At 34.8% G+C, this 27,850-nt stretch overlaps 1 protein-coding gene and 1 long non-coding RNA gene across 4 annotated transcripts in view; one reads left to right on the top strand and one right to left on the bottom strand.

Moving 5' to 3' along the window:
* The window catches only part of ZNF385B (zinc finger protein 385B), a 367,465-nt gene that overhangs the window by 36,375 nt on the left and 303,240 nt on the right, over positions 1 to 27,850 (top strand). The gene's annotated exons all lie outside the window — the stretch shown is intronic.
* LOC116663689 lies at positions 491 to 27,539 on the bottom strand. The gene is made up of 3 exons (XR_004319969.1): positions 27,416 to 27,539; positions 25,676 to 25,725; positions 491 to 664 (listed from the first exon to the last, which is right to left on the bottom strand). It is a non-coding gene; the product is annotated as an uncharacterized LOC116663689 (long non-coding RNA).

The following is a 27,850-nucleotide window of genomic DNA, read 5'->3' as shown; positions in this document are numbered from 1 at the left end:
TTGGTTTGGAATATATCATTAATCATATTCTGCGAGAACTTTGGTCAAGGCTGAACTGTGAAGGCTAGTTTACCTGACACGTGCCAAGCGGGGAAGCAGGTTGTCATTTAGTCCATCTCAAGTGAAGTATGTCTTAGTAAAATGTCTAGATAAGGAATGACATCTTAAAATTGCTTCTTATTTTGATCTCTGTCAAATGTCTGAAGAATTGTGTGTGAAACTGTGAAGAGTTGTAACCAAAAGTTATTTAACAAGAGTATTGTTTTTAGTGTAGGCTTTCAATCAATGGGTATAAAATGTAAAAATAGCTAAACTCTGAGTTGGAGGCTTTCCTTCCTTGCTCAGCAGCCCCTACTCTGTTCCCCACTGCTGAACTCCCCATTCTTCCTTTGTTGGAGGAAACCCAAGTGTCTAACAGGATACTTGAAATGATTAATGTGAACATTTCTAACATTAAATGGCATTAAAGAAATTTAATCATGAGGCTTTTATAAATTACCCTCCAATGACTCAGTTTGTGGTTAGTACTTAAGTGGGTGGTGTAGACAGGTGGGAAGAAAAAGGATGCTGTGCTCTGAGGACTGGAAGTTGTGTCCACTCACCAGTTACAGCTCTTGGCGGGAACTTCTTGTAACCATGAGCAGTCTTTCTTTCAATCTGTACTCTGAATAAAAGAGGAAAAAAAATGGTAAAGAACTTTTGCTAAAAGTTCCATTTGAAGTCTTCTTTTTGATAGGTTAGTCTGACATACACAAATAAGAAATTTTTGCAGTGATTTCTAAGATTGAAACATGGAAGAGACATGGACTAATAAATTAAGACTTATCAATAGCTAATCATATCACTAAGGTTTTAATGTCTTAGATAGAGCCTCCATCCCATTCACAAAACTCTTCTCCAAACTTAGGGTGTTCACAGGAAAAAGCAAACATTCCCTTCAGGTCAAAGAAAAAGTTAAACATACAACTAAAGACTTTTATAAGAAAGCAATTAAAGAAGAAAATTGCATATCAAAGTTATGCTTTGCAACCGAAAATGTATTTATAGATAATTTTGTAACACTAAAAGGTTTTATTGTTTAAAAATAAAATTTGAAAATAAATGAGTGATACATTCAACTCTAGATACTTGGGAGGAACAAAAATTCTGAAACAGAACAGCAGTAAACTGAAATTAAGCAGTAAGAATAAATTAATGTTAAAGATGAAATACAGAATTTAATATTAGAAAATAGAGAAAGAGTCAACTTGTTGAATCTAAGACTGATTTAAAATCAGACAATGAGATAAACCTTTTGTCAATGGAATAAAAAAGGAGCAAGAGAGAAAAGCACAAATAAATACATTTGTGAAAAAGAAAAGGACGATGGCCACAGTCAGAAGAGATTAAAAGTTATGCCAATACCCTGTGTAATGTTATGCAGGTATACTTGAAAATCTTGATGAAATTTTTTGCATGGTAATTCTCATTAACAAAACCAAAGTTCATAGTAAACTGGAAAAGAGATTTTTAATAACTACTACAGAAAATTATTAAACTTTTATACAAAAGCTCTTATAGCTCAGAAAGCACATCAGTGTGGTGCATAAACATGCCTACACACATATACATTCCCATACACGTACATGTATTCCTACTCCCAGGGAGTCTGAAAAGTCTGGAAATATGAGATAAACTTATCTTCAAAGATTTGCTAGTTATATTTTCAAAAAATATTCTCAGTGCATTTTTCTTTCACCTCTAGAAACCTTTCCAGGATAAGTGCCTGAAGCAATATATCTAGTTGTTAATTTGAACAAAGTAGAATTCATATATGACAGAGTATACAGAAGTCTGTAAACACAGGCAAAAGTAATGTAGTAATAGAATCTCAGAAATGTTGACTGCTGTTGTCAAAAGCATACCTATTTCCCATTTCTCCCAGGAAGGAGAGGGCCAAAATTATTTTTTTTAAAGAGCCTGAGTGTCTCATATTTTCCCTTTCCAGAGGGAAAACTAAAGAGGTTTTGGGTTTTAACCTCTGAGGGGGCATTAAATTAGGTTGCCCAGGAGAAAATGGGGTTTCACAACTTGAAAGAGGCCGAAGGTCCCACCTAGAGTTACGGGTTATGAAGCAGAAAGGAGAGTGGCAGAGGCCCACTGTCACTGCCGTGGGGATCCTGGGAGGTGACAGGGCCTGTGGGTGATGGAGGGATGATGTGGGGGAGGGGAAAGTGGTATCACGAGGGGAAGTCCTGTGTTCCAGAGTCTACACTGGCATGGAGGGAGTGGAGCTGCCTTCCTTTGACCTGTCCTTGGGGTTTAGACACCAGCATCTCTGTGGTGACCACACAGACTGAAAGAGAGAATCCATTCTTAAGTTCGCTGAATTTCTTGGTGCTCTTGTAAGACCAGGACAGGAAGGAGTGTGAAATAACAAATACTGTTAGTAAACACATACTCAGAGCTAGACTTTATTTGAGGAAAATAAAGCAAGGTGACATTAGATTGTGGAGCAAATTTTTATGTGTGTGTTTATAGATGTGCATATATTTATGCACACATATCTATGAGATGCTGGCAGAAAACACACCAAAATACTAGCTGAGTTCTAAAAAGAAAGCCTGCCTTTGTTACTTTCCATCTGATGAAGAAGCTTTTGAACTGAAACTTTGGGGAAGAGCAGCTCCTTGCATGAGTTGGATATTTTTCCAGGTTTATCTTGGGCTTATAAAATCTAATGGGCATTAGACCAGCATCGAAGATGAGAACGTTTCTCTCCTTTCCGTTTACCTGTGTGTGGTACATCCCCTTCCAGTCAGCCCTGGAGAGCAAGGCAGAGTGAACTGACCTGAAGTGTGTTGTAGGAATCAAAATTCACTTATAAGCCTGCACACGGTATCAGTGCTTCATGGTACCTAGTTTTAAAAGTTGAAATGTTTCTGGCAAGGGTGTATTTTATGTTTATGTATCACATTAACGTACTAGCAAGGGATTTAATTGTGACATTCAGAAATTATTTAGCTGTTAAACCCTAATTTAAAATAAAGTGATGTTTAATCAAGAGACAATCAATTGTAATACTGATTTAAAGAGCCATTAAGTGAAGGAAAAATTCGTTCATTATATCACATTATTTTAAACTGAAAGAAAAATAGCATTCTGCTAACTTATAAAGTGGTAATGTTTAAATTAACTGAATTTTTCATATCTTCCTGCTAAATCATTTTAGTATATTTTTCACATATAATTTCTTTTGAGTTTAATTTCAACATTTGGAAGTACCTGCCCTTATGAAAAGGCAGATTTTAATAAACTTGTCTGTGCTTTCATGATTCCTTAGAAAACATTCCTATTATACAGTATGCAGAAAAATGAGAACACTTACTAGTTCTTCCTACCTGTTACACACACACAGACACACACACACACTCACTCCTTCAGCCTGCCACACACATACAGTCCTCTCCCTCCCTCCAATATGCATTTCTTCCTCAAGTGTGACACACACACTCTCGCTCAGGCAGATACACACACTTTCTTTCTCTTGCTCTGGTGGACACACGTACACATACTCTCTTTTCTGCTCAAAACAAAAGGCGCGCACACACACAAATACAAATACAACCCCTCAGTTTGGGCACACACACATATGGACCCATTCAAATTCAAATTCACACACACACACACACACACACACACACACACACTCACTCTGAAATGCCTGCACAAATAGTTAAGCTCTCATTCTCTTTTTTCCCTCCACTGTTTTATAGCTGATGTCTGGCTTTCCTACTTTTGGTTTATGTTCTCTTGGTCTTTGACTTAGAGGTGGGTGACTCAGACCAATTATTTCACATGATGACATTTGGAGTAAGACAGATGATTTTGATACTGGCTCATTTTTATTATTTGCATGTAGTTTAAGAGAAGGTACTTCATGAACTTACTCTGCTTTCCTATGCAAAAGTGAACGTTGAGGAGATCATGTAAATTTGATGAGAAAATTGCCTTTCATACATATTTCTTGAGTCAACAGGGTCAGATGAGAAGTTGGCAAAGAATATGTCATGAAGTTCAAAAAACAACTTTTAATTTTGCCATGTTTTAGGTTAAATGTTCTATGTCACTTTGTGCTACCTTTTACTATTGGCTTTTATTGATGATGATAATTGACCAATTAAGAAATAATGTGTAACAGAATAGTGATACAATTTAATATTTTGATAGAAGACAATAAAAAGGTGGGCAGTTGTCTTGCCATTTTGAAGTTGAGAACTCTCTGAATCTAGAAGGACAGATATGTGTCATTTGTTCTTCATGGTGAAAGCTTCGTTTTTGTGTGTAAAAGATTGGAAAGCACCATCTGGGACACATCGTATGTTCTTGTTTCTTCCAGGGAATCTGGAAATTATACGTTTGCGATTTTGTTGCTAATGAAGAAGAGAAAGGGAAAAAAATCTTCCATCAATTACACCTGGTCCATTGGTGCATTTCTTGTAAAAATTAAAGTGAAATGAGAGAATGGCAATCAAAGTTTAACACATTCTATCTGGAAAGATATCGTTAATATTTCTGAAATTTCATATTTAAAAATTGTGAGTTTTATTTAGATATATATTTTGCTTGGTCACTTTCTCGGTATTGCTAGTTGGGTAACGTTTCAGAAAATGTGTCTAGGACAAACATTGAAGTTCCATTTAGGGAAAGCTTTTCACTTAGTGCAGTCTTTAGAGAAATTGATCATCTACCATATGGAAAACGAAGCAGAAAGAAGAGCCTCTTGCTCTTTGTCTCTCTCCTTCCCAATCAGACTGGAAAACTCTCATTGACTATGCCAGTAACTTCCTTAAAAAAATACTCCAGGATGGTTCCTGTTATTTACAACTAAGAACCCTGAGTTACAGAGAAATTTTCAGAGGGAAATGCTTAATTTCCTGTTCTAGCACCCACTACGGTAACCTAGTACATCGTTGGTATTGGAAAGTATTTTATTCACTACTTCATCCAAATATTCAAATATTTATGAGCACCTACTACATAACAGGTCCTAGGACTATCACGGTAAATAAAACAGAAACCTATCTGGCTCTGAGTCTTAAGTTTGGGCGTAAAAATGGGAAAATACATAAACATATCATATATTATGTAGGGATATGTGCTATGGAAAAATATATTAAAATAACTAAAGCAGGGTAAGGGAGTGAGTTCCTAGGTTTTTATGAAGGGTAATCATGGAAGTCTCAGAGGCTGATGTGGAAGGACTCCTGGGAAAATCTGGGGAAAGAGTTTTTCAAATAGAAGGAACAGCGGGTGTGAATGCTCTGAGACTGAAAAGCTGAAAGATGCTTGTCCTGTTGAGTGAAGGGGAGAAATGTGAAGATTCAAGGTCAGGATTTGCAGGGAGTTGGGCCATTTGGCTTAATGGCCTCCATAAAGACTTTGGTTTCTACTTTGAATGAAATGAGAAGTCATTAAAGAGTTGTGAGCAGAGGAGAACAGACTGAGGGGGATAAGAAGTGATGGAGAAGGCCCCTTGGGGGACCAAGGCATTCCAGGTGAGAGATGATTGATTGTACCTTGAACTAGAATGAAGGTGGTGGGAAACAACTAGATTCTGGGATGATTCGAAACTGGAGTAAATAGGATTTGTAGCTCTACTAGAAGAGGGCAAAAAGAGATGGAGACCTAATAACGATGACTCCTAAGTTTTCAGCTTGGACAGCTAGATGAATGGTTTTCTTTTAGTTAAATGGGCAAGTAATTTGGGGATGAGGAGTAATTTGGAATTTGCTTGTGGACAATTTGATAGACATGTATGTAGAGTAAGCAGTTCTATATGAATTTGAAGTTCAAGTGAAAGACTGAAACTGCTGATGGGTGTGTGTGTAAGTAATATAATACATAGGTAAGTTGTCATTGTATAAAAAGTGTTTAAAGCCAAGAGACTCAAAGAGATCATCCCGTGAATGAATGAATGTAGGGAAGAGGCGCACAGTCTGAGCCGTGGAACGCTTTAACAATTACAGAGACGTCTATGAAAGGTTAACCAGTACAGTAGAGGTAACAACGGAGTGTGGTGTATTACAAGCAAGTGAATTATAATTTTCAAGAATGAGGGATTCCTAAATATGCCATATACTGATAAAACATCAAATAACACGAGGACTGTGAATTGGCTGCTAGATTTGCAAATGAGCAGAGAATTGGTGACTTGGCTGGTGAAGGGCTTGAGTGGTATTAAATGAATCAAAAAATCAGCATCAATCAACTAACAATCAAGATACGTCACAGATATGTTAATAAATTTGTTCTCTGGTGAACAAGATAGAACTAAATGATTTCAGGATCTTAACATGTATTGTAGAAATACCAAGGCAGTTCTTTTCACTATTTTTAATTAACTCCCTCTCCTATTCCCCTTTCAAAATCCTTATCATTTTTCTCAAGTTTCCTAACCACCCTACATCCATTCAGTCTCAGCTTATGAGCTTGCCTCATGCTGAACCTAGGTACTCAAAGTGTATATTTCTTAGCTCCCTGAGTGTTCCATCCCCGTTCCCTGCTTATAAATCTATCTGTATCTGCCCCTATCTGGTGCTTCCTCCTCACAAGTATCAAAGCAAAGACGTTCCTCTTAGGCAGTTCTCTCTCTCCACCTGACCTCTTGATGCCCCTTCCAATCAGGACTCTTACAGCATCTGTTCCCACCTTTTAAGCCTTCCTTCTCTCCCTCTGTATTGCTTCTTACAGCTCATAAATGTTTGTTCATAGTTTTCCCATCTCAAAAACACAAGCCGTCCTCAAATTTATATTTCCATCTAGCTTGATAAAAACAGTAGAGATGTATTTTGGGAATAAGGAAATGAAGAAAATAATAATCACTGGTAATCCCACTTCTCAGAGATGATCATTAAGTGTGTTTATATTCAATATTTTTCTTCATGTATTTTTGCTGATTAGGATCCAGCTAAATATAGACTTTTAAAATGTTCCTTTCTATTTGCCTGATTTTATATCCTAAGACTTTCCACATGCCATTAAACAGTTTGGGAGATAACTATTTTAAATAGCTAGAGTATTCAATATTGTGGTTATGCTATGATTTATAGATTCATTATTTTATTGGATTTTTACTTAGTTTCTATTTTTGATATAAATAAAACTAGGATGAATATCTTTGTTCATAAATCTTTTACTACATTTCAGATTATATTCTAGGCTAGAGTATAAAGGAAACTGCTGCATCAAAGGATACTCTGTTCTATAACTCTTATTAGATACTGCCAAATTATTTTTAAAAAATGATTCTGTCCATTTATATAGGAAGTGTGAGTGCCTCTGTCCTCAAATTCTTTTCAATTTTGAGGACTTTTAAAAAACATTATTTTATGAAACAATCCTTGCTAATGATTAAATAGTATTATTCATATCTTTTTTAAAATTTTATTTTTTATTGACGTATAGTTGATTCACAATGTTACTTTTGGGTGTAGAGCAAAGCAATTCAGCTATACATATACATACATTTTTTTTCAAATTCTTTTCCATTATATGTTAGTACAAGAAATTGAATATAGTTCCCTGTGCTATACAGTAGGTCCTTGTTGTTTATCTATTTTATGCATAGTAATGTGTATCTGTTAATCCCAAACTCCTAATTTATCACCCCCCTATCCCTTTCCCCTTTGGTAGCCATAGTTTGTTTTCTATGTCAGTGAATCTATTTTTGGTTTATAAATAAGATTTGTATCATTTTTTTTAGATTCCACATGAGTGATATCATATGACATTTGTCTTTCTCTGTCCAACTTACTTCACGCTTAATATGATGGTGGGAATGTAAACTGATACAGCCACTGTGGACGACAGTATGGAGGTTCCTTAAAAAACTAAAAATAGACTTACCCTATGATCGAGCAATCCCACTCCTGGGCATATATCTGGAAAAAAATGTAATTCAAAAAGACACACGCACCCTAATGTTCATAGCAGCACTATTAGCAATACCCAAGACGTGGAAACAACCAAAGTGTCCATTGACAGATGACTAGATAAAGAAAATGTGGTGTACACACACACACACACACACACACGTATATATATACATACATACATACAGTGGAATATTACTCAGCCATAAAAAGAATGACATAATGCCACTTGCAGCAACATGAATGGATCCAGAGAGTCATATTAAGTAAAGTAAGTCAGACAAAGACAAATGTCATATGATATCACTTATATGTGGAATCTCAATTCTTAAACTTTGATTACTACAGAGGTGAAAATTACACTTGTTTTGTTTTTTTGGGGGTAATTAGTTTTATTTATTTATTTTTAGAGGAGGTACTGAGGATTGAACCCAGGACCTTGTGCATGCTAAGCATGTACTTTACCACTTGAGCTATATCCTCTCCCCCTGAAAATTACTTTTTAATGTTTACATTAGTACTTTATTTTCTTCTTTTATGAATTTCCCCTTCATATTCTTTGCCCATTTTCCATGCTCTCCATTGGAGTTTTGGTAGTTTTTTTGTTGACTTGTATGATTTATCATATTAATGCTATTAACCATTTATCTCTCAAATTTCCTGCAATAATTTCTTCTAATTTGTTACCTTTTATTTTTATGTTTTTATTAATTCAAGAATTTTAGGAAGACAAATTAACAGTTTATGATATAATTAATTAAATAAATGGCAGACGATATAAGACCCCAGCAGACAAAAGAATTTAGCATCTGTTCAAGGTATTTAATTGACAGGGAACAAATGTCCAGATTTGGGGAAAACATTGTCAGAATTCTTTCTCATACCTCATACCAAAATATATTTCTAGTAGACTAAGGATTCAAATATTAAAAACACAAAACAAGACCATATGAAAGTATGTTAAGTGGATATTTATATAGTCATGAAGTAGTGATGGTCTTTCTAAGCATGACAATTAAGGTAGAAACCATTAGGGTTAATATTTTAAAGTGTGACTAATTTGAAACCTCCACACAGCCAACAAAAAAATTAACAAAGATAAAATACAAATCACAAGCGGGTAAAATTGTTTATAACATATACTGAAACTATTAATTTTGTAAATTTTTTAGGAGAGCTCTGTTAACAAACCAGTAAAGAAAAAATTTCCATGTAGGACCTTAACTGAAGAATATGAAGGGATAACTTAGGAAAGAAGAAATACTGATAAGTAATGACTGATACATTTAAAAAACCCAACCTCACCAATTTCCAGAGAAAGTAAAATAAATGCATAGAGATAATATTTGGAAATGTATAAATTTGCTTTGTTGTCCAGCAATTGTAGAACATGAGTGACCCTACTGAGCCAGAGTCCCCCATTAATCTAAAGAGTTTTTAAATCATTGAAAATAGAAGAAGAAGAAACAGAGACTTCCAAAACTGACTTTTGAAGCCAAGTAGTTGAAAGAGGAAAGGTTTGTTTTTAATTCCAAAAGATTCTTTTTAATGAAATAAGATATATCGGAACCACTGGAAATGATGATGACAATATATGTCCATATTTATTGACGTAGAAAGGTCTCTTTAATACAAAAACTGAAAACTTTAATTACAAAGCATCTATGATCCCACTTATGAAATAAATAATAAAAAAGAAAAGCTTATATATATATATATATATATATATACACACACACATATATATATACAAACATACTAAAAAAGAAAAAATATCCTCTAAAATATAGCAAAATTTCCCCTGGATGGTGAGGAAAATCAACAAGCTTTCTTATTTAGTTTTTCATGCATTTTTATATTTCTGAATTTCCCACATATTTTATGATTATAAAATAAAAGTATGTACATTTTGAAAAAAAATCTGCTTTTCTTTTTTAAAGTTATTTTTCTCTGTACTTAAAGTTCTTTACTAAATAAGTAATGACCTTTTCTGAAGTGTTTTTGAAAAAACTCTTCCTGTCTGAAATTTATTTAATATAAATTTATTTAATTTGAGATGAGAATATAAATCCCCCTTCATAGCCAGTATTCCAAACAGCTGACCCAGTGTTTTAGTACAGTATATTAGGTAATTACTGTATTGCTGATGCTCCCTTATCATACATAGATCACTAACTTCTACTTTCTGTTATCTGTGTGGAGACAATTCTGTTCCATTAGTCTGGCTGTCTGTTCTTGTGACTTTATCTCACTCTTTTAATTACTATTTCATTACACTGTGCCGTAATGCTGATAGGACAAGCCTTGTTACCTTTTTCCAGAAGATTCTTACATATTTGTTTTACAGATGAATTTTAGAATCAGGAGCTTAAAATTCATTTTCCCATGCTTCTTAATCAAATGTATACTGAATAAATGTCATATGTCATTTTTCTTGAGAATGCAAAGCCATGACTCTCAATCATACTGTAAGCATTCTTGTGAGTTATTCAGAGATGATGGATTCTTTGCTCATGTTATAAGTAGCTCCTGATTATTATTATCTAAAATTCCTGTTGACAAATTTGTATTTTTCCCCACGTCTTCCTTTACTGATACTTCCAGATGTTATATCTGTGCCTTTTTAAACAACTTCCATCTGTAGCAGCCTGGGATTTTCTATGATTAAATTTTTAGCATTCTATGTAAAATAAGCCTAAATGGTAGAACTCTGTGCTTTGTATTTTGTTTGTTCTTGGGTTGTTTACTCTATATTTCCTGTCTTGGCCATGTCTTATGCAAGTTCACTCACTGCTTTAATGACCAGTAAGTGTGATGTTACGGTGTTTGCGTGGGAATACCTCAACGGCATGAAATACAAAGATAGAAAAGCGTTTTTGTGAAATACTGAGTTTTCTTCATGAGACAAATTTCCTTGCATGTCAGACTTTTTGATCTGTTCCTCTGTATACCTGAATCTCAGTTTGTAACTAGAACACTGTTTATTCTGGAATTTAGATGGTGGGATAGGAATGCACAGGGTAACAGGCCAGTAAACTCACAGTTGGCCACAAGTGACTTTTTTTGGTCCCTGAGCTTTTTACCTTTTGGCATTCTAGAGACAATAATACATAGCTTGACAGTTATCTACCTGATTCAAAATTATTAACCCTGAATTTTTTTTCCTCTGCGTGGAAGAGAAACTTTCAACACTCTCTAAAAAGATGGTGAAACATGTTTTAATACAAAGGCACTGCTGATATTTTCATAAACGTTTTGCCAGTAATTTTATTTTTCTGTTAATTATAATATGTGTCTTGGGATTTCTCTTATTTTGTTTTATGTAAAACTATAATGTTATTGCTCTAGTAAAAATAATTTATTGTGTTAAATTTTTAAAGGGAGGCAAGACACATGAAAGTTACAGACCTAGACGCAGAGCAATAGTTGCTCCTGTAAAGCAGTGCCTTTCTCAGAAAAGGACTTTGATGAAATAAATGTAAATCACCTCTTCTGTTATTTATTTTTGGAATGGTCTCTGTTATGCCACATTTCATCTGTTTTTCTGTTTTTATTGTGAGATACTTTAAATGTAAAAACAAATATACAAACTAGCTTACCACTGTGCACCTGCCACCAGTTTTATTAAATCTCAACACAGTCGCCTTAGTTTTTTCAAAGCCAGCACTACATTTCAGACAGAGTTGGAACTCCTATGTGCCCTCGCCTTATCCCTTTCTCCCCAGAGGTAACCAGGCCTTGGAACTGAGTGTTTATCAGCTCCATTCATGATTGTGTATTTTACTAAACACTCATGTATCATTCAAGAATATATTTTTTCATGTTGTTTAATTTTATATAAATAGTAGTCCACTGCAGGAGTCTTCAACGTACTTTTCAATTTAATATTATTATTTTAGGACTTACCTATTAGGAAGCTAGTAGTTCCAGTTTATTCATATCAACTGCTGAATAGTATTCCATTTTATGACTATCCCAAATTTTATGGATAGAGATACATCTATATCTCTCTCTCTATATATTTACTATTACAAATATGATTGAAGTGAACATTTCTCTTCTTATTTCCTTGGCAAATATTTTCTCTAACATATGTATCTAGAAGTGAAACTCTTCTACATCATGGAGAATACACATCTTCCATTTTAGTAGATATTATCAAATGCCTGAAAGTGTTTGCAGCAATTTATAAGCCCTCTAGAAGATTATAAGTTGCTACTGCTCCACATTCTCATAGTGCTTATTTTGTCAGAGCTTTAAACGTTTGCCATTCTGCATGTAGTGTGAAATGGCATGTTGCAAGTTTGTATTTCCCTGATGGCTAGTGGGACTGAGCATTGTCTCCTATGTCATATTTTATAGGCAATGATAACATGGTAAGAGCTGGATGTTGGAGCCAGGTACTTTGGATTTGGATACTAATTCTTCTGGGTGACTTTGGGCTCATTAGCATTTTGTGGCTCATTGGCAAAATAGGGATAAGAACCATACCTACCTTATGGGGTTGTTCTGAGTTGATATATGAGACTCTCTCACAGCTGTGTCCAGCCTTTATAAGGATAATGATGTTGTTATAAAACATGACCACGACATGGCAAGAGCAATTCAAAAAATTTGATTACATAAACTATCAGGTTACGTAATTGGAAGGTTAATGGCTCTAATCAGCCTGATCCGGAAAGATTGGGATGGAAAAGTTTTGGAGTTTGAAGGGGCCTAGGTTTCTCCTTTCTGTCTTCCTGATTCATTCACATTGTCATCTTCCTATTCAGAAGATAACTTTAGTTCAGGGTCCAGATGGAGGATGAGGAGCCAATTACCAAGCAAGCAATATCCTACATTTTTATTTTTAAATTGATGGACATGTTGTCTTGGGGTTTTATTGAACTTTCTTGTTGACCATTTGTGTTTCCCTTATATAAGCTGGTTTGTCATCTTGCCCATTTTATATTGTGTTATTTGCTTTTTATGATTGATTAGTAAGAGTTCTTTATATATTTTGGACGCTAATCCTGACAAATTTCTTTTCCCAGTCTCTGGCTTGTCCTTCAGCTTTATGATATTTTTTATTCCTTTGCACAGAATTTTAAAGATTTAGTGTGGTCAAATTTAACAATTATTTCCTTAATGGCCTGTGTTTTTTATATCTGGTTTAAGGTTTTTATTCCCCATAAACCAAGCTATTAAGGACATTTGCCAATATTTTCTTCTAAATGTTACAAAATTTTTTGTGTCTTAAAAGTAAAATTCTCTCTGGAATTTATTTTTGTATCTGGCATAAGTTAGAAAGCTAATTGTCTAGCACTGTTTACTGTTTAGTTTCAGTGGCCCCTTTGTCTAGCCATGACATAAAATGACACCCTCTTCATTACTGTGTACTTATAATGAGGAGGAGGAGGAGCAGGAAAAAGAGTGGGAGGAACAGCAGTGTCAGCTAACCAGTCTTATGAATGTCAGGCACCATCCTATGTGCTTTGTGTGTATTGACCCATTTAATTCTTAACAGAGCCCCATGCAGTAGGTGGCTCTCATGATATCCATTTTGTCAATAAGGAAATTGAGGCACATACAGGTTTAGCGACTTGCCACAAAAATGTGTACATGGAGCTCAAACCCAGACAGCGAAGCTGAAATTAAAACCCAGGCAGCCTGGCTCCGGAGTCCATATTTATAACCACTCTCTTGCCCAGCTTCCAGAAAATCCTGCTGGCTAATAAAACAGGTTCCCTCTTCTTCTTGTTCCTCTTAAAAAAAGTAAACAAGCAAAACAGTCTTGGCTGACTTTGGCCTCTTTCTCTGTTTCCTTTGTTTTTCTTTTCTCTTTCAGAAGAGAATTATCAGAAGAAGATAGTATATAAACAGGGTTCTAGATAGAAACTGTAATATTAAATCATCTCAACATTGTTTTGGGGTGACAGATCTTACCCTTTCTATAACTTGCTTCAATCTACGAAGGGTTAGTGATTACCAAAATGACAGGCTGGTGGTGATTTCTGAACTTACATCTTTGTTCTAGTTACTGTAAATTACTTTTATTGAAACTTATTCTGAAATTTTTCCCCCTTAAGTCCATAGTTTCTAGTCTTGAGACTCAGTAGAGGATACAGGCATAAAAATAAATAATTACAATACAATTTGTTAAATTACAAAACAGAATTATGAGAGCTTAGCCCAAGAAAAACCTACTCTGTCTAGGACTTTCATGAATGATGTTTTGGTATATAATAAACAACCTGGATTATGGCTGTAATAAAAAAACCAAAACTTAGTGGCTTAAAACCATTTTATTATCATTACCAGCCACTATAATTTGTTGTTTGATTATTTCTTATGTTTCTGTGGGCTAAGTTCAGCTGGGCACATGGTGATGGTTAGGGCCACAGTTATCTGGGGCTTGACTGGGCTGGACAATCCAAGATGGCTCATTCACATGGCTGAGGGTTGGTGCTGGCATCAGCTGGGAGCTAAGCTGGGGCTTTCAACCAGTGTGCCTTGGTTTCCCCCCATGTAACATCTCCATGTGTCATGGACTTCTCATCACATGGTGGCTGGGTTCCAAGAGCAGAAAGTGAAGGCCTAGGTTTGAGAGCTCCAGAATATACTTCCACCACATTCTGTATTCCAAACCAGTCCTAAGGCCAGCCTGGATCCACAAGTGGTGCATTGAATTGCTCACCATTGAGGTGAGAAGTTGAATGACATACAGGGCCAGAGGAATTGGGCCCTGTCTAGAGACGATCAACCAGAGAGGACATTGCTCAGAAAAGGAAACTGATGCTGAACTTTGAGAGATGGGGAGGCCTTCACCAGAAAGGATTAGAGGGAGAAGATCTAGGTAGAGGGTAAGAATGAAAGAGCATAATATGTTTGGGTAGAAGTTTTGTGCTGTGGAATTACAAGGGATAAAATTGATAAGGTGTGTTAGAAGTAATTAGAAAATAATAACTAAAATTTATCAAGAGCTTACTTGAAGGTCTTTGAATGATTTATTTTCTTAAATAAAGTATGAAGTAGGGACTATTATTACCTCAGTTTTCTAGATGAGGAAACTGAGGTACAGATGCGTTACGTAACTTGCACATTGTCACACATCTTGTAAACATCAAAGCTGAATTTGAATATTGCTAGTATCTTTAGAGATTACCCTCAACCATTGCACCATCTAGGTGCCTACAGATTATAAAAACACGTGTGACATATTTTATGCTGCCTCCTGTAAGTTGTATATAGTGCATTAAGGGAACTGGGCTCTACATAAGAAACTGAAGTGATCTTACTGGTACACAAATTGCTGTATTTCTAACACTGATCCAGGTGTCTTAGGAGCAGTTATGTTTCGAGTCCCTAGATGTTGATAGTGGCTCCATGGTTTCAGGAGGTCTGGGTCAAGCAAAGAGGTCATCTCTCATCTTAGGTACATCTTTTGATAATGTCAAGGGTGGTCACGGTGGGAAAGCTCAGCCTAGCAAAGATGGTAGTAACAAACTAGATGATCAGATCCTCGCTTTGAAGCCTTTGAGTGGAATACACAGAGAGAAGGAAAAAGTTGGAAACAGAAAGAGACCCGATGACAGAGAGAAACAGAGATGGCATAAAAGGATTAGGGATAAGCAGACTCATGGTGGTTACCTAGTTGCCATTACTGTTTTGAATCAATGATCTTCTCATCTTGAGCTCATTTCTATCTGTCCAAGCCTGAGCTGAATGATTGATTCTTGGGTTTCTGTGCTGTTCAATTGTATGGTGGAAACACCTGTCTTTTTAATCTCTAAATACAGCCTGTAGTAAAATGCTCTGTGGCATAGCATGAATGAACCTCTAGTCTTATCATCAAAAGAGCCCAACTAACATGGATACTTCATTTTTATCAGATACTCAATTACTGACTGTCTTTTAAGAACAGAGACTGACCCTTTTTACATCAGGACTGGCCTCTTTTTTACAGTATATAGCCCAAAGCTCTGTATTCAGTAAATACTAAAAAGTTGATCTTTGCTGATTGGTTTTTCTGTCCATTGGGGTTTGAATATGTACGTTAGTCATGGCCCAGTGATGATCTCGAAATTATCATGTACAGTTTATAAAACTCATAAGATGTATGCTTTCTCCTCTGAACTGTTCCATTCATCAGAACAAAGCATTTGTCTAAACACTATTTCAGTTTTTAAAATAATTTCATATAAACAGCTGATGTTTTTATTAAGAAATTTTTTTTTTTTTTTTAGGTTTAAGGAGAACTTTGTTTCAATATCAAGGCAGACACATATATTCACTGGTAGAAATTTTCTCGGCAGTTTATCACCTGCTGTGGGGGTGGGAAGGATAGATGCCTTGAACCTACACTGGTAGCATGTTGATTACTTTTTCTATTTTTCGCTGAGTCAGATAAAACATTATTTTGATAAATATGTATTACCTCAGCAGACAGATGACCTTTGTCACAAAGATGAGTCTTCTGAACCATTTACAATATAGATCCTGATTAACAACACAGACTCTGGCACCAGATGCCTGGATTTAAATCCCAATTAAATCAGGCACGGCTTTGGGCAAGTTACTGAAACGTTCTGGGCCTCAGTTTCTTCATCTGTAACGTGAGAATGATAAAAATATCTCCCTCACAAGTGTATTCCCAAAATTGAATAAGTTAATACATGTAAAGTATTTATTGTCAGAGCTATGAAGAGCTTAGCTCTTGTGTTGTTGTTTTATTCTTTATTGTTAGTTTCTAAGCCTGAAAAAGGCATTTTCATTTTAGCTCTCTTTTACCCATAGGTTGATCTGCCAAACCTTTCAGGTAGCAGTAAATGAAAGCAGCGTCACAAACCTTCTGATAAGCAATGTGGTATAGCAGAGAACAGTCTTGCTGGCCTCTTTCCCTGGGACCAGTCACTTCACTTCCCAGAAATGTTTCTCGTATTTGTAAGCTGTAAGCAGGGTTGTTTGAACTGATGGTATCATTCAGCTTCAAAACGGCTCTACCATTCTGAAGTATCAGAGGTGATGCTTTCAGAGGCAGAGCACACTATGGAACACTTGTAGAAGTACTTGAGGAATGATTTTGTGACGTTAAATTTGTGCTAAAAATTCATCAGCACATCTCCGGGAAGGCAAATCTTCCCAAGACATATGGAGAGTCTTTTAAGACTGGTTTCATTATTCTGACTGGGACTGTTTTAATTTTATCATTGGACATTTCAAGACAAGGAGAGAAATGTAAGGTAAATTATTATCTAAAATAAGGCCTTCTGTTAAAATGTGGAAAGCAGAATGCCAATTTGAGAGGGGAAGGAATTAATTCAGTAAAGGGAACTAGAGACATTAACAGAAGGGGCTTGAGGAGAGGTGAAGTTAAGGAATGTAGGAAAAAAATGGATGATTTCAAATGATGAATTACATAAAGAAACATTCCCAACAGGGTACATACGGAAGAGTGTGAAGAGAGCTGCATATTTTAGAGGTTGGAATAAGCAGTGCATATTTGGAGGGTCTCAGTATATAAAAGAGATCTGCTTAGCATGGCAGCCAGCTGCTCACCTCTCATGAAGGAAAAGAAGGAATGTGCTTAAGCTGAAGTGTAAAGGATTTTGGTTTGACTTTCTGAACAATATAGGTTGTCAAACATTGATCTGAAGTGTGTTATCTCAACCCTGGTAATACTGAAAAATAGCTTACCTGCTAATCAGCCAGAGATGTCCTTGAGCAAAGACAAAGTATGCATCCATGACCTCTTATTAACTACAATTTGGTTTGCTTTATGTTTCAGTATTTCAGAGAAATTCCTTACTTGAAGTGTACAGTTTTCTCTTGGATACTTTTCCCCCACCGCTCTTTTCCTTTGTGTCTTTCATATGCTCTGTAATTTTGTGCATCGCCACTCCCATGCCTCAGTTCCTCTATGGTGCTGTGTGATTTTTGTGGTGGATTCATGAGAGGGCTTCCTCTCAGATAAATTATATACCTGCGTCTTACACAAGTTCTCAAAGTGGGATGCGTAATCGATTCATTTCATTTTTTTTTAATTCCACAAATTGTTACAGGCTAAGCCATTTTTTTGTGCTCAACTCTGGATATTCAAAGTTGAATGAGGCATAATTTCTATCCTGTTGGAATTTAACCGTGTAGTGGGGCGAAGACATATATGACTATAATTAAAATGCAAGAAGTGACGTAATAGAAATGTGACACAGCATCTTAGCACTTAGAGAAAGGAGTTAAAAGATTTGTCTTGGGAAGATGTGTCTATCAACAAATACGCCCGTAAATCACCTTGCAGGGAGCATCTTGAGGGGAAATTACTGGGGTCATTTTTCACTGGGAAATGCCATAGACCAGCCTTGATCTACTTGGATCAGATGAATGACCACTCCTTGATAAGGCCTCTGTTGGCAGCTGCTTCCCAGCAACTACTCCATAACCATGGGGGAGACGAGAGAAACTGTGTCTGTCATGTTACCTCCTGAGGCTATTTTGAGGTTAAATTAAGTAATAAATGCAAAAGCAACTGGCAAGAAATAGGCACTTAAGAAACGTGGATGTAAAAAGGGGAGAGTTTCTCCAACAAGAGAAACCCCTTGTCACTGGCATGGGAGAAATCAAAGGAGGCACATTTCTGGATTAATAAAGGATTTGGAGTTGTAACAACCAGGTGTAACATGTAGACTTTATTTGATCCTAATTTGAACATACCAACTCTAAGATGCATACTTTGAAGCAATTGGAAAATGTTGATTATGAACCAAGTAGTAGATAAAATCAAGGAGCCATTGGCAATTTTGTTATGGTGGAAATGACATTGTGGCTATGTAAGAAAATGTCCATCCTTTTAGGGATCTATGCTGAAGTATTCCTAAAGTCTGAGATTTTCTTTAAAAGGCTTCCACAAAGAAATGAAGAGAAAACGATGTAAATGTGGCAAGTTTTTGATATTGTTAAATCTGTATGATGGATATATGGAGGCTCATTGACCTATTATCATTGCTTTTTTTTGTGTTCAAAATTTTCCTAATTAGTTCCTCTGCCCTCCCTCCTGCAGTCAGCTGTTCATAACTGGATTGGTGGCCTAGACATATAACTGTTGGCAGCATGCAGGATTTAAGTGAAAAGAGGAAAATAATATGTAACTGTGAAGTTTGGAGCTAAAAAATGTACATACGGTATTGTTTTAAAATTATTTTTACATGTGAATTTAGGCATAACTCCTCAATATGCACCCCCTAAAGCAGATTTCTGTTTGAAAGCAGAGGGGCAGATTTCTTCAGCTTCACTTATGAACAAGGACTATGATTGGAGTTCATTGGTAAGAATGGATGATTCAGTGGGTATGATTTGTAATGGTCAAAAAAGGCAACCATGAACGTAGTTGATTTTTAATGTAATGTCATAAATCTATTTATTCCTGTTGACTTATCATTTTCTTAATAACATTCAAAGGGTTACGTAGTATAATATATTCTTTAATGAAAAAATTTTAAAGGAAAAAGTGACTCATTTTAGTGTTTTATTTTCCCTTAACATAAAATACAGATATATTTCCTTTCCCACTTAGATTGTGTAAAAGCTTTAAAGAAGAATTTTCATAAATGAGTTTCTATCTGAACATGTATTTTCTGTATTGAATAATCAGAACTGGAATTAAAAGTCACTTGAGATGAACAGATTGCCTTTTTAAAAAATGTTTTTTATCTACTTTCAGAGTTTTAGCTCTTGGGTGTCAGATTAAAACTCGGAAGAATTTTCTATTCATCTCAGAATTGAATGTCAAGTCCAAAGACAGATATTTATAACTGAGTTCTGCTCAGGCAAAAAGTCAGTTTTCAGACTGCAGCTTCGATGATTGTAAAGCTCTCATTCACAGTTGGATGTTGCTATCGTTTTAAAAAAACAAATTAAAGCTTTCAGATTGGATTTTAGTAAACCAGCCTGTTTATTATGCTTTTACATTTGCAGAATGCTGTGAGGTTTATATGTTGCATTCAAATAATTACTTCTTTCTCACAACACTCCAACATTGGTAGTAGTATCTCTACTTGACTGATGAGAAAACTGAAGTTCTAAGAGGTGAAGTGACTTGCCTAAAGTCATCCAGCTAGTTAGCATCATAGCTAAGATTTCTATTCATTTTTTTTTCTGATTCCAAATTTTTCCATTATAAAATTTCTATTGTAAATGCCTACAAACAAGAGCCTAGTAAAAAGAAAAATAACTTACATACATTCTAGAGCTCTTTATAAATATTTCAAGATTTTAATTAATGGGATATTTGCTTTTACAAATGCCTAAAGGTGGAAAGAGAATTTGCATACTAATTTTCATGCAAAGAAATACAGCACTGATTCTAAGAGAAAAACCAACCTTTAAGTGAAACAGCTTTATAATTATTCCCTTTTAATATTGACACCTTATGTGAGGGTATAAGGTATGCTTTTAAGGCTAATCATGCTTTTAAGGCTAATCATGTTTTTGAACATGAAACAGGATGCCTATTTCATTAGACTACATTGCTGAATCTCACACGTATGACAGTAAACTCTGATAATCATTACATTACCTTAGGCAGCTTAGGCGATTGTTTCAATATCATAAATGAAGAGGGTTATGCAATGCAGGAAATATTGAGGGAAAGAAAGTAGATGGATAAATGTATATATAATATACGACCATCATCATTCTTCTAGGAAGGAGTTATATTTTCTTATATTAAAAATAGAGTGGAAAAACTATTAAATATAAAATATGATTCTTATAGGGGAAGAAGGGGACAAGTAAATAAGTTAGAATTCCCTGAATATACATTTTTATAGGTGTGATTTGGGCACAATGTAGATATTTTAAATAATTATAAAACAAAATTAAATGTAAGAAACAATCCCTAGGAGTCAGAAGCAAAGTGAAACAAGTAACCTGTGTAACAAATTAATGGCATAACCACATAGAAAGGAACTTCTTAAAACTTTAAGCTTTATAGTAATTTAACTATATATAAGTATATACCCTAAGAGCAAAATAGATGCAAAATAATTTATTTACCATAAATGTGTTTGTTGGATTTAGTAATCATATGGTGATCCTGAGGCTAGCTCTGTGAGATAAAACAGATATGTAATTGTGTTGGTGTCCTTGAGAATTGGAATTTTGGACATTGGAGGAAAAAAGATAAAGATGAATATCAGTGAAAATGAATAGGGTTAATAGAAACCTTGTAGTCCTGAATGTGAATTACAATATCAGTATGAATCTGTAATATATTTTATTTTTTTTAAGTATTTTCTGTCTCTGTCTACTAAAAAGGTTTATAAACAATGACTTACTTCATAGTCACTAATTGCAATGATCACCCCTAGCCACCAGATTGTGGTATCTAAATGCCATTTCCCCCTGAAAGGAACTAGGTTGCTTGGAGAAATAGTTGATTCTCCAACCTAGGAAATAAAAATGACTACTAGATTTGTGTCAAAAGGACTCAAACTGAACACAGTCTTACTAACCAAAGATAAAATAATTTAATCATCAATTAAAATTATATTTGTAATGGATTGAAACACACCAGATATGTTAAAACACATGTTTTAATGATAACTGAAAAAATAGAGCCCTCAATGGCCAACTGAGCAGAAAGCTAGTGAACCAACTCAGTATTTTGAAAAAAAAGATATAGAAAATCTGAATAGACTGATTACTAGTAATGAAATTGAATTAATAATCAAAAAACTGTCAACAAACTGAAGTCCAATACCGGATGCCTTTACAGGTGAATTCTATCAAACAAAGAAGAGATAATAAGTGTCCTCAAAGTATTCTAAAATAAAACGATGGTTCAGCATCCACAAATCAACCAATGTGATACACTAAATTAACAAAATGGAGGAAAAAATCAAATGATCATCTCAACATATACAAAAAGCTTTGACAAAATTCAACACCCATTTATGATAAAAACTCTCAACGAAGTGGGTATAGAGGGAATGTACCTCAACATAATATAGCCATATATGACAAACCCATAGCCAACATCATACTCGGTGGTAAAAAGCTAAAACATTTCCTGTAAGATCAGGAACAAAGCAGGAATGCTCACTCTTGACATTTTTATTCAAAATTGTATTGGAAGTCCTAACCATAGCAATTAGACAAGAAAAAAAAATTAAAGGCATCCAAACTGAAAAAAAAAGAAGTAAAACCATTTATTTGCAGATGACATGATACTATGTATAGAGAACTCTAAAGTCTCTACCAAAAAACTGTTAGACTTAGTAAATGAATTTGGTAAAATTTCAGGATATAAAATTAATATAAAGAAATCTGTTGTGTATATACACTAATTACAAACTATCAGAAAGAAAAATTAAGATGCTGGGAAAACTGGACAGCTCCATATAAAAGAATGAAATTAGGGTACTCTCTAACACCATATACAAAAAATACACTCAAAATAGATTAAAGACCTAAATGTCAGATTGGATACTCTAAAACTCCTAGAGGAAAACACAGACAGGACACTCTTTGACATAAACCACAGAAATATATTTTGGATTCATCTCCTAGATTAATGGAAATAAAAGCAAAAATAAACAAATGGGACCTAGTTAAACTTACAAGCTTTTGGGCAGCAAAGGAAACATAGACAAAGCAAAAAGACAACCTATGGAATGGGAGAAAATATTTGCAAATGATGTGACCAACAAAAGATTAATTTCCAAAATATACAAAGTCAGTATCAAAGAAACAACCCAATCAAAAAATGGGCAGAAGACTTAAATAGATATCTCTCCAAAGAAGACATCCAAATGGCCGACAGGCACATTAAAAGATGCTCAATATCACTAATTATTAGAGAAATACAAATCAAAACTGCAATGAGGTATCACCTCACAGTGATCAGAACGGCTATAAAAAAAAAGTCTACAAATGATAAATGCTGTAAAGTGTGTGAAGGAAAAAGAAATTCCCACACTATTGGTGGGAATGTAAATTGGTGCAGCCATTATGGAGAACAGAATGGTGGTTCCTTAAAAAGCTAAAAATAGATTTACCATATGATCCAGCAATCCTACTCCTGGGCATGTATCTAGAAAACATGAGAGCTCTAACTTTAAAAGATACGTGCACTCCACAATGTTCATGGCAGCACTATTTACAATAGCCAAGACATGGAAACAACCTAAATATCTGTTGACAGATTAATGGATAAAGAAGATATGATATGATATAGAGATATATATATAGACACACACACATATATGCACAATGGAATATTACTTAGTCATAAAAAGAAGGACATGATGCTATTTGCAGCAACATGGATGGACCTAGATATTATACTAAATGAAGTAAGTCAGACAGAGAAAAATAAATATCATATAACATCACTTATATGTGGAATCTAAAAAAAAGATACAAATGAACTTACTTATAAAACAAATAGATTCATGGATATAGAAAATAAACTTATGGTTACCAAAGGAGATGGGGGAGAAAGGGAGGGATAAATTAGAAATATGAGATTAACAGATACACACTACTTTATATAAAATAAACAGCAGAGACCTACTATATAGCATAGGAAACTATATTCAATATCTTATAATAATTTATAATGGAAAAGAATCTGGAAAAAGTATATTTATATATACTATATATAAAAATATATATATATGACTGAATCAACTTGCTTTTTACCTGAAACTAACACAATATTGTAAATCAACTATAGTTTAATTAAAAAGTTGCTTTCTTTGGAGTCCTGATGATGACTACAAATTGCTATAAATAGGAAACTCTGTTGTGCTTTTAGGTTTTTTTTTTTTTTTTTTACTTTACTCTCCCTTTATTTGTTACTTTCCATGGCATTGGTCTGTGAATTCCACAAGGACCAGGACTGGGACTGTATCATTTACCATACAATGTTTTATGACCAGTCTATATTTGTGGAATGACTGGAGGGCCACTGGTCTTCATTTGGGGTTAGCTGGGTGCAAATGGGTCAGGGTGTAAATGATTGGTTGATTCCCTGAACGTAAAGAGGCTGGAACATGTTTCCTGACCGTGAGTGGGCTGATCCACAGGTTAATTCCCCATGTTACTTTCTTCCTTGGCTGTGACCATCACTGTGCACTCATTCACTGTGTCCCTAGAGATCACAAAAAACATTAACCCATCCTGGATGACTTCTGACAGTGTTCTCTGAAGTGTTTGAAATAGAGCTTACTTACTTCAAAGTTGCATTAGCCTGTGTTTGTTTATGTCTTTCAAAGTCTGTACTTGCACACAGGGTTAACTATGTATTTGGGGAGCTCAGTGCAAAGTGAAAATGTGGGGACCTTGTTCAAAAAACAAGAAAAAAAGTACCATTAAATGTATTTAGATATAAAGCTTTTCCATCTCCTCCACAAGTCTTCTTAACTTGTCACGGTGTTTTTCATTTACTGTTTAATGTTATTCAAAGTAAAATTACTAAACTGAAAAAAAAAAGTTGCTGTCTTTGATCAGCAATCTAAGTAATCATCCACTTACTATTTTATTTTCATTTTATCACCTGTATTAGTTCGCTAGGGCTGCAATAATAAAATACCACAGAGACTGGGTGGCTTAAACAACAGAAATTTATTTTATAAAGTATGTATATGTGTGTGTGTGTGTGTGTATACACACACACACACACACACACACACATATTGTTATATATACATACATATATATATATATATATATATATATATATATATATATATAAAACTGAATCACTTTGCTGTACACCTGAAACTAACATTGTAAATCAACTATACTTCAATAAAAAAAAAATAAAAAATTTTTAAATGGGCAGAGGACCTAAACAGACATTTCTCCGAAGAAGACATACAATTGCCAACAACACATGAAAAAATGCTCATCACTAGTCATCATGCAAATCAAAATCACAATGTGATATCACCTTATACCTGTCAGAATGGCTATTATCAAAAACACAAAAAACAGCAAGTGTTTATGAGGATGTGGAAAAAAAAAACCCTTATTCTCTGTTGTAGGAATGTAAACTGGTGTAGCCACTATGGAAAATAGTATGGAAGTTCCTCAAAAAATTAAAAATAGAACTACCATATGACTTAATTCTACTTCTGAATATTTACCTGAAGTAAATGAAAACATTAATTCAAAATGATATATGCACCCCTATGTTCACTGTAGCATTATTTATAATAGCCAAAATATGGAAACAATCAAATGTCCATCATAGATGAATGGATAAAGGAGATATGTGAATGTGCATGTGTGTGTGTGTGTGTATATATATCTTGATACATACATACATTATATATATACACACATACACATATATATATTTATATATACTTATACACACACACACATATACGCACAATGGAATATTACTCAGCCATAAAAATGGATGAAATCTTGCCATTTGTGACAGCATAGATGGACCTAGAGGATATTATGCTAAGTGAAATAAATCAGACAGAGAAAGACAAATACTGTATAATTTCACTTACGTGGGGAATCTAGAAACAAAACAAGTCAATGTAAAAAACAGAAACAGATTTAAAGGTATGGAGAACAAACTAGTGTTTGCCAAAGAGTGGGGATGGGGTGGAGGATGGCTGAAATAGAAAGGGGATTAAGAGACACAAACTTCTAGTTATAAAATAACTAAATAACTAACTCATGGAGTATAATATACAGAATAGGGAATATAGTTAATAATATTGTAATAACTTTAAATAGTGACACATGGTAATTAGACTTACTGTGGTGATCATCTCGTAATGCATATACACGTTGAATCACTGTTGTATACCTGAAAGTAATATAACGTTGGAAGTCATGTACATCAATAAAAACAAATAGAAAAAGGCACTATAGGAATGCAATCAGAAATGTCTAGCCTGTGGAGAGGTCAAAAGTACCAACTACATGGATTTCTCAACAAATAAATTGCAAGGAAAAAAAAACGTAAATTATAGAGTGAAATAGTCTTGAAAGACATAGCAATCACTTAAAGGTATAGACCTTATTCAGATCCTGATTCAACAGACAAACTGTTAGGAAAAAAAAACCCACTCATATGACAGTTGGGGAAATCTGAATGCTGGCTGGATATTTGATGATATTAAGGAATTATTATTAATTTTATAAGTGTAGTAACAGTATTGTGGTTATGTTTTTTAAATCCACATTTTAAGAGACACAGTGAAATATTTATAGGTGAAATGATATTTTTTCAAGGATTTGCTTGAAAATAATCTGGGGGGAGAAGTGGCGGGGAATACAGGTGAAATACAAGATGGTAATTGTCAAAACTGAGGATGAGCTACAATATTCTCTCTACTTTTTTGTATGCTTTACATTTTTTATAATAAGATTTTCAAAAGGAATGTCACTTAAGATCAATCTCAGAGGTCATGTTGTCATGCTAAGTAGTCATTCCTCTGAAACAATTTTTATATTAAGAAGGGCTTCAGGTTAGGGGTTTTTTTTTTTACCCCATTCCCCAAAATTTACATGTATTCACATGGTACTTAATATTTATTAAATATCAAGTTGTGTGACAGATAGTTCTAGTCACTTTACACGTGGGTTTTTTTTGCTTCATATTCACCAGAATCCTATGAGGAAATTGAACTGTCTCTATTTTTCAGATCATGCTGAGAGATCAAATATCTTAAACCAAGACACAGCTAGTAGAGGACAGAGCCACACTTGCAATGTTTTTCAGGCTTTCAGTCTCACTGTGCTTCCCCTACTCTGTTCACTCTGAGCAGATAACAGGAGTGGAGATTTTGAATGACAGTGTCTACTTTTACATACCTTTTTTCCATTTTCTTATCAGCATTGTTTGCCCAATTTCAAGTCTTTTGGGGAGTAATTTGCATTTTGGCTAAATAAGAGCCTCCAAAACTAGTCAGCCTGCTTCAAGGCAACACTAGCCACTATTTGAATCTTTAATTAATGAAAGCATCTTAAATTAATTAATCTTTAATTAATTTAATTAATGAGGCAAGCTGTTCCCCTTCCCCACAAGATGGGAACAAGCACAGTTTTGTTCTGACATTTTTTCTTAATCAGTTGTTGTAAGGCAGTTTTCCCAGTGTAGTAAGTACATCTGAATGGCGTGCTGCTGGTAGGCAGGTGAGACCTCGTTATCACGCATGTGCACAAAGGAGAGAGGAACCTATGGCAGATAAGACGTGGCATTTTCAGTACTAAGAAGTGAAACAAGCCCTTGGATAAAACTCTGATGTTCACCCAGCAATATAGCTCCCTCATCTAGTGTCCCGGGGAGCTTCTAAAATCTTTTAAAAGGTGAATGCTCAAGTCATCTGAGGACTGTCAGAACGTGTTGCATAAGTAGTCTCCAGGTGAGTAAATTAAAAACCGCAAGTGAGTAAAACCTTTTGTAAAGTGACCCTCTCCATTTCTTGGAGCAATTCTAATTTGTGATCATTGAAGCCCTATCAATAAAGTAGCAGCCCAGCAGGATGACTAACCTGAATTTGTGTGCTTCCAGCTGTTCAGTGGCCAACTCCAGACACATAAATTGTAGAGATTTGAGAAGGCCTGATTGAGCCTTTATCTCCCACTTCATTGAAATGGAGGCAACTTGAACATTATTCCTGAAATTAATAATACATATAAAATATAATGAAGCAATCCTTTAAGGAAGGTAAAAAGAATACTAGGAAGTTCAATTCTTAGTTGGTCAATGATTGTTTAGAAATTTGCTACAATTTTCCCCAAGACTGGAATGAGTACATGCCCTTCAAACCTAAAATTAGCTGTTTCCCTCCCTTTTCTGTGGGTGGATTTCCCTATATCCCCAGGAGGAATAACCAAATTAAACCCTCCACAGTTTCCGTCTCACGGAGAAAAGAGGGAGATAGATTGGCACAGTCTATAACAGTCTGTTCTTTGTCTTAAACCTA

Source organism: Camelus ferus, chromosome 5 (genome assembly GCF_009834535.1).
Source record: "Camelus ferus isolate YT-003-E chromosome 5, BCGSAC_Cfer_1.0, whole genome shotgun sequence".
In the NCBI taxonomy this organism is placed as follows: Eukaryota; Metazoa; Chordata; class Mammalia; order Artiodactyla; family Camelidae; genus Camelus; species Camelus ferus.
The sequence above is the reverse complement of the archived record's forward strand: the minus strand, read 5'-3'. Positions and strand labels throughout refer to the sequence as shown.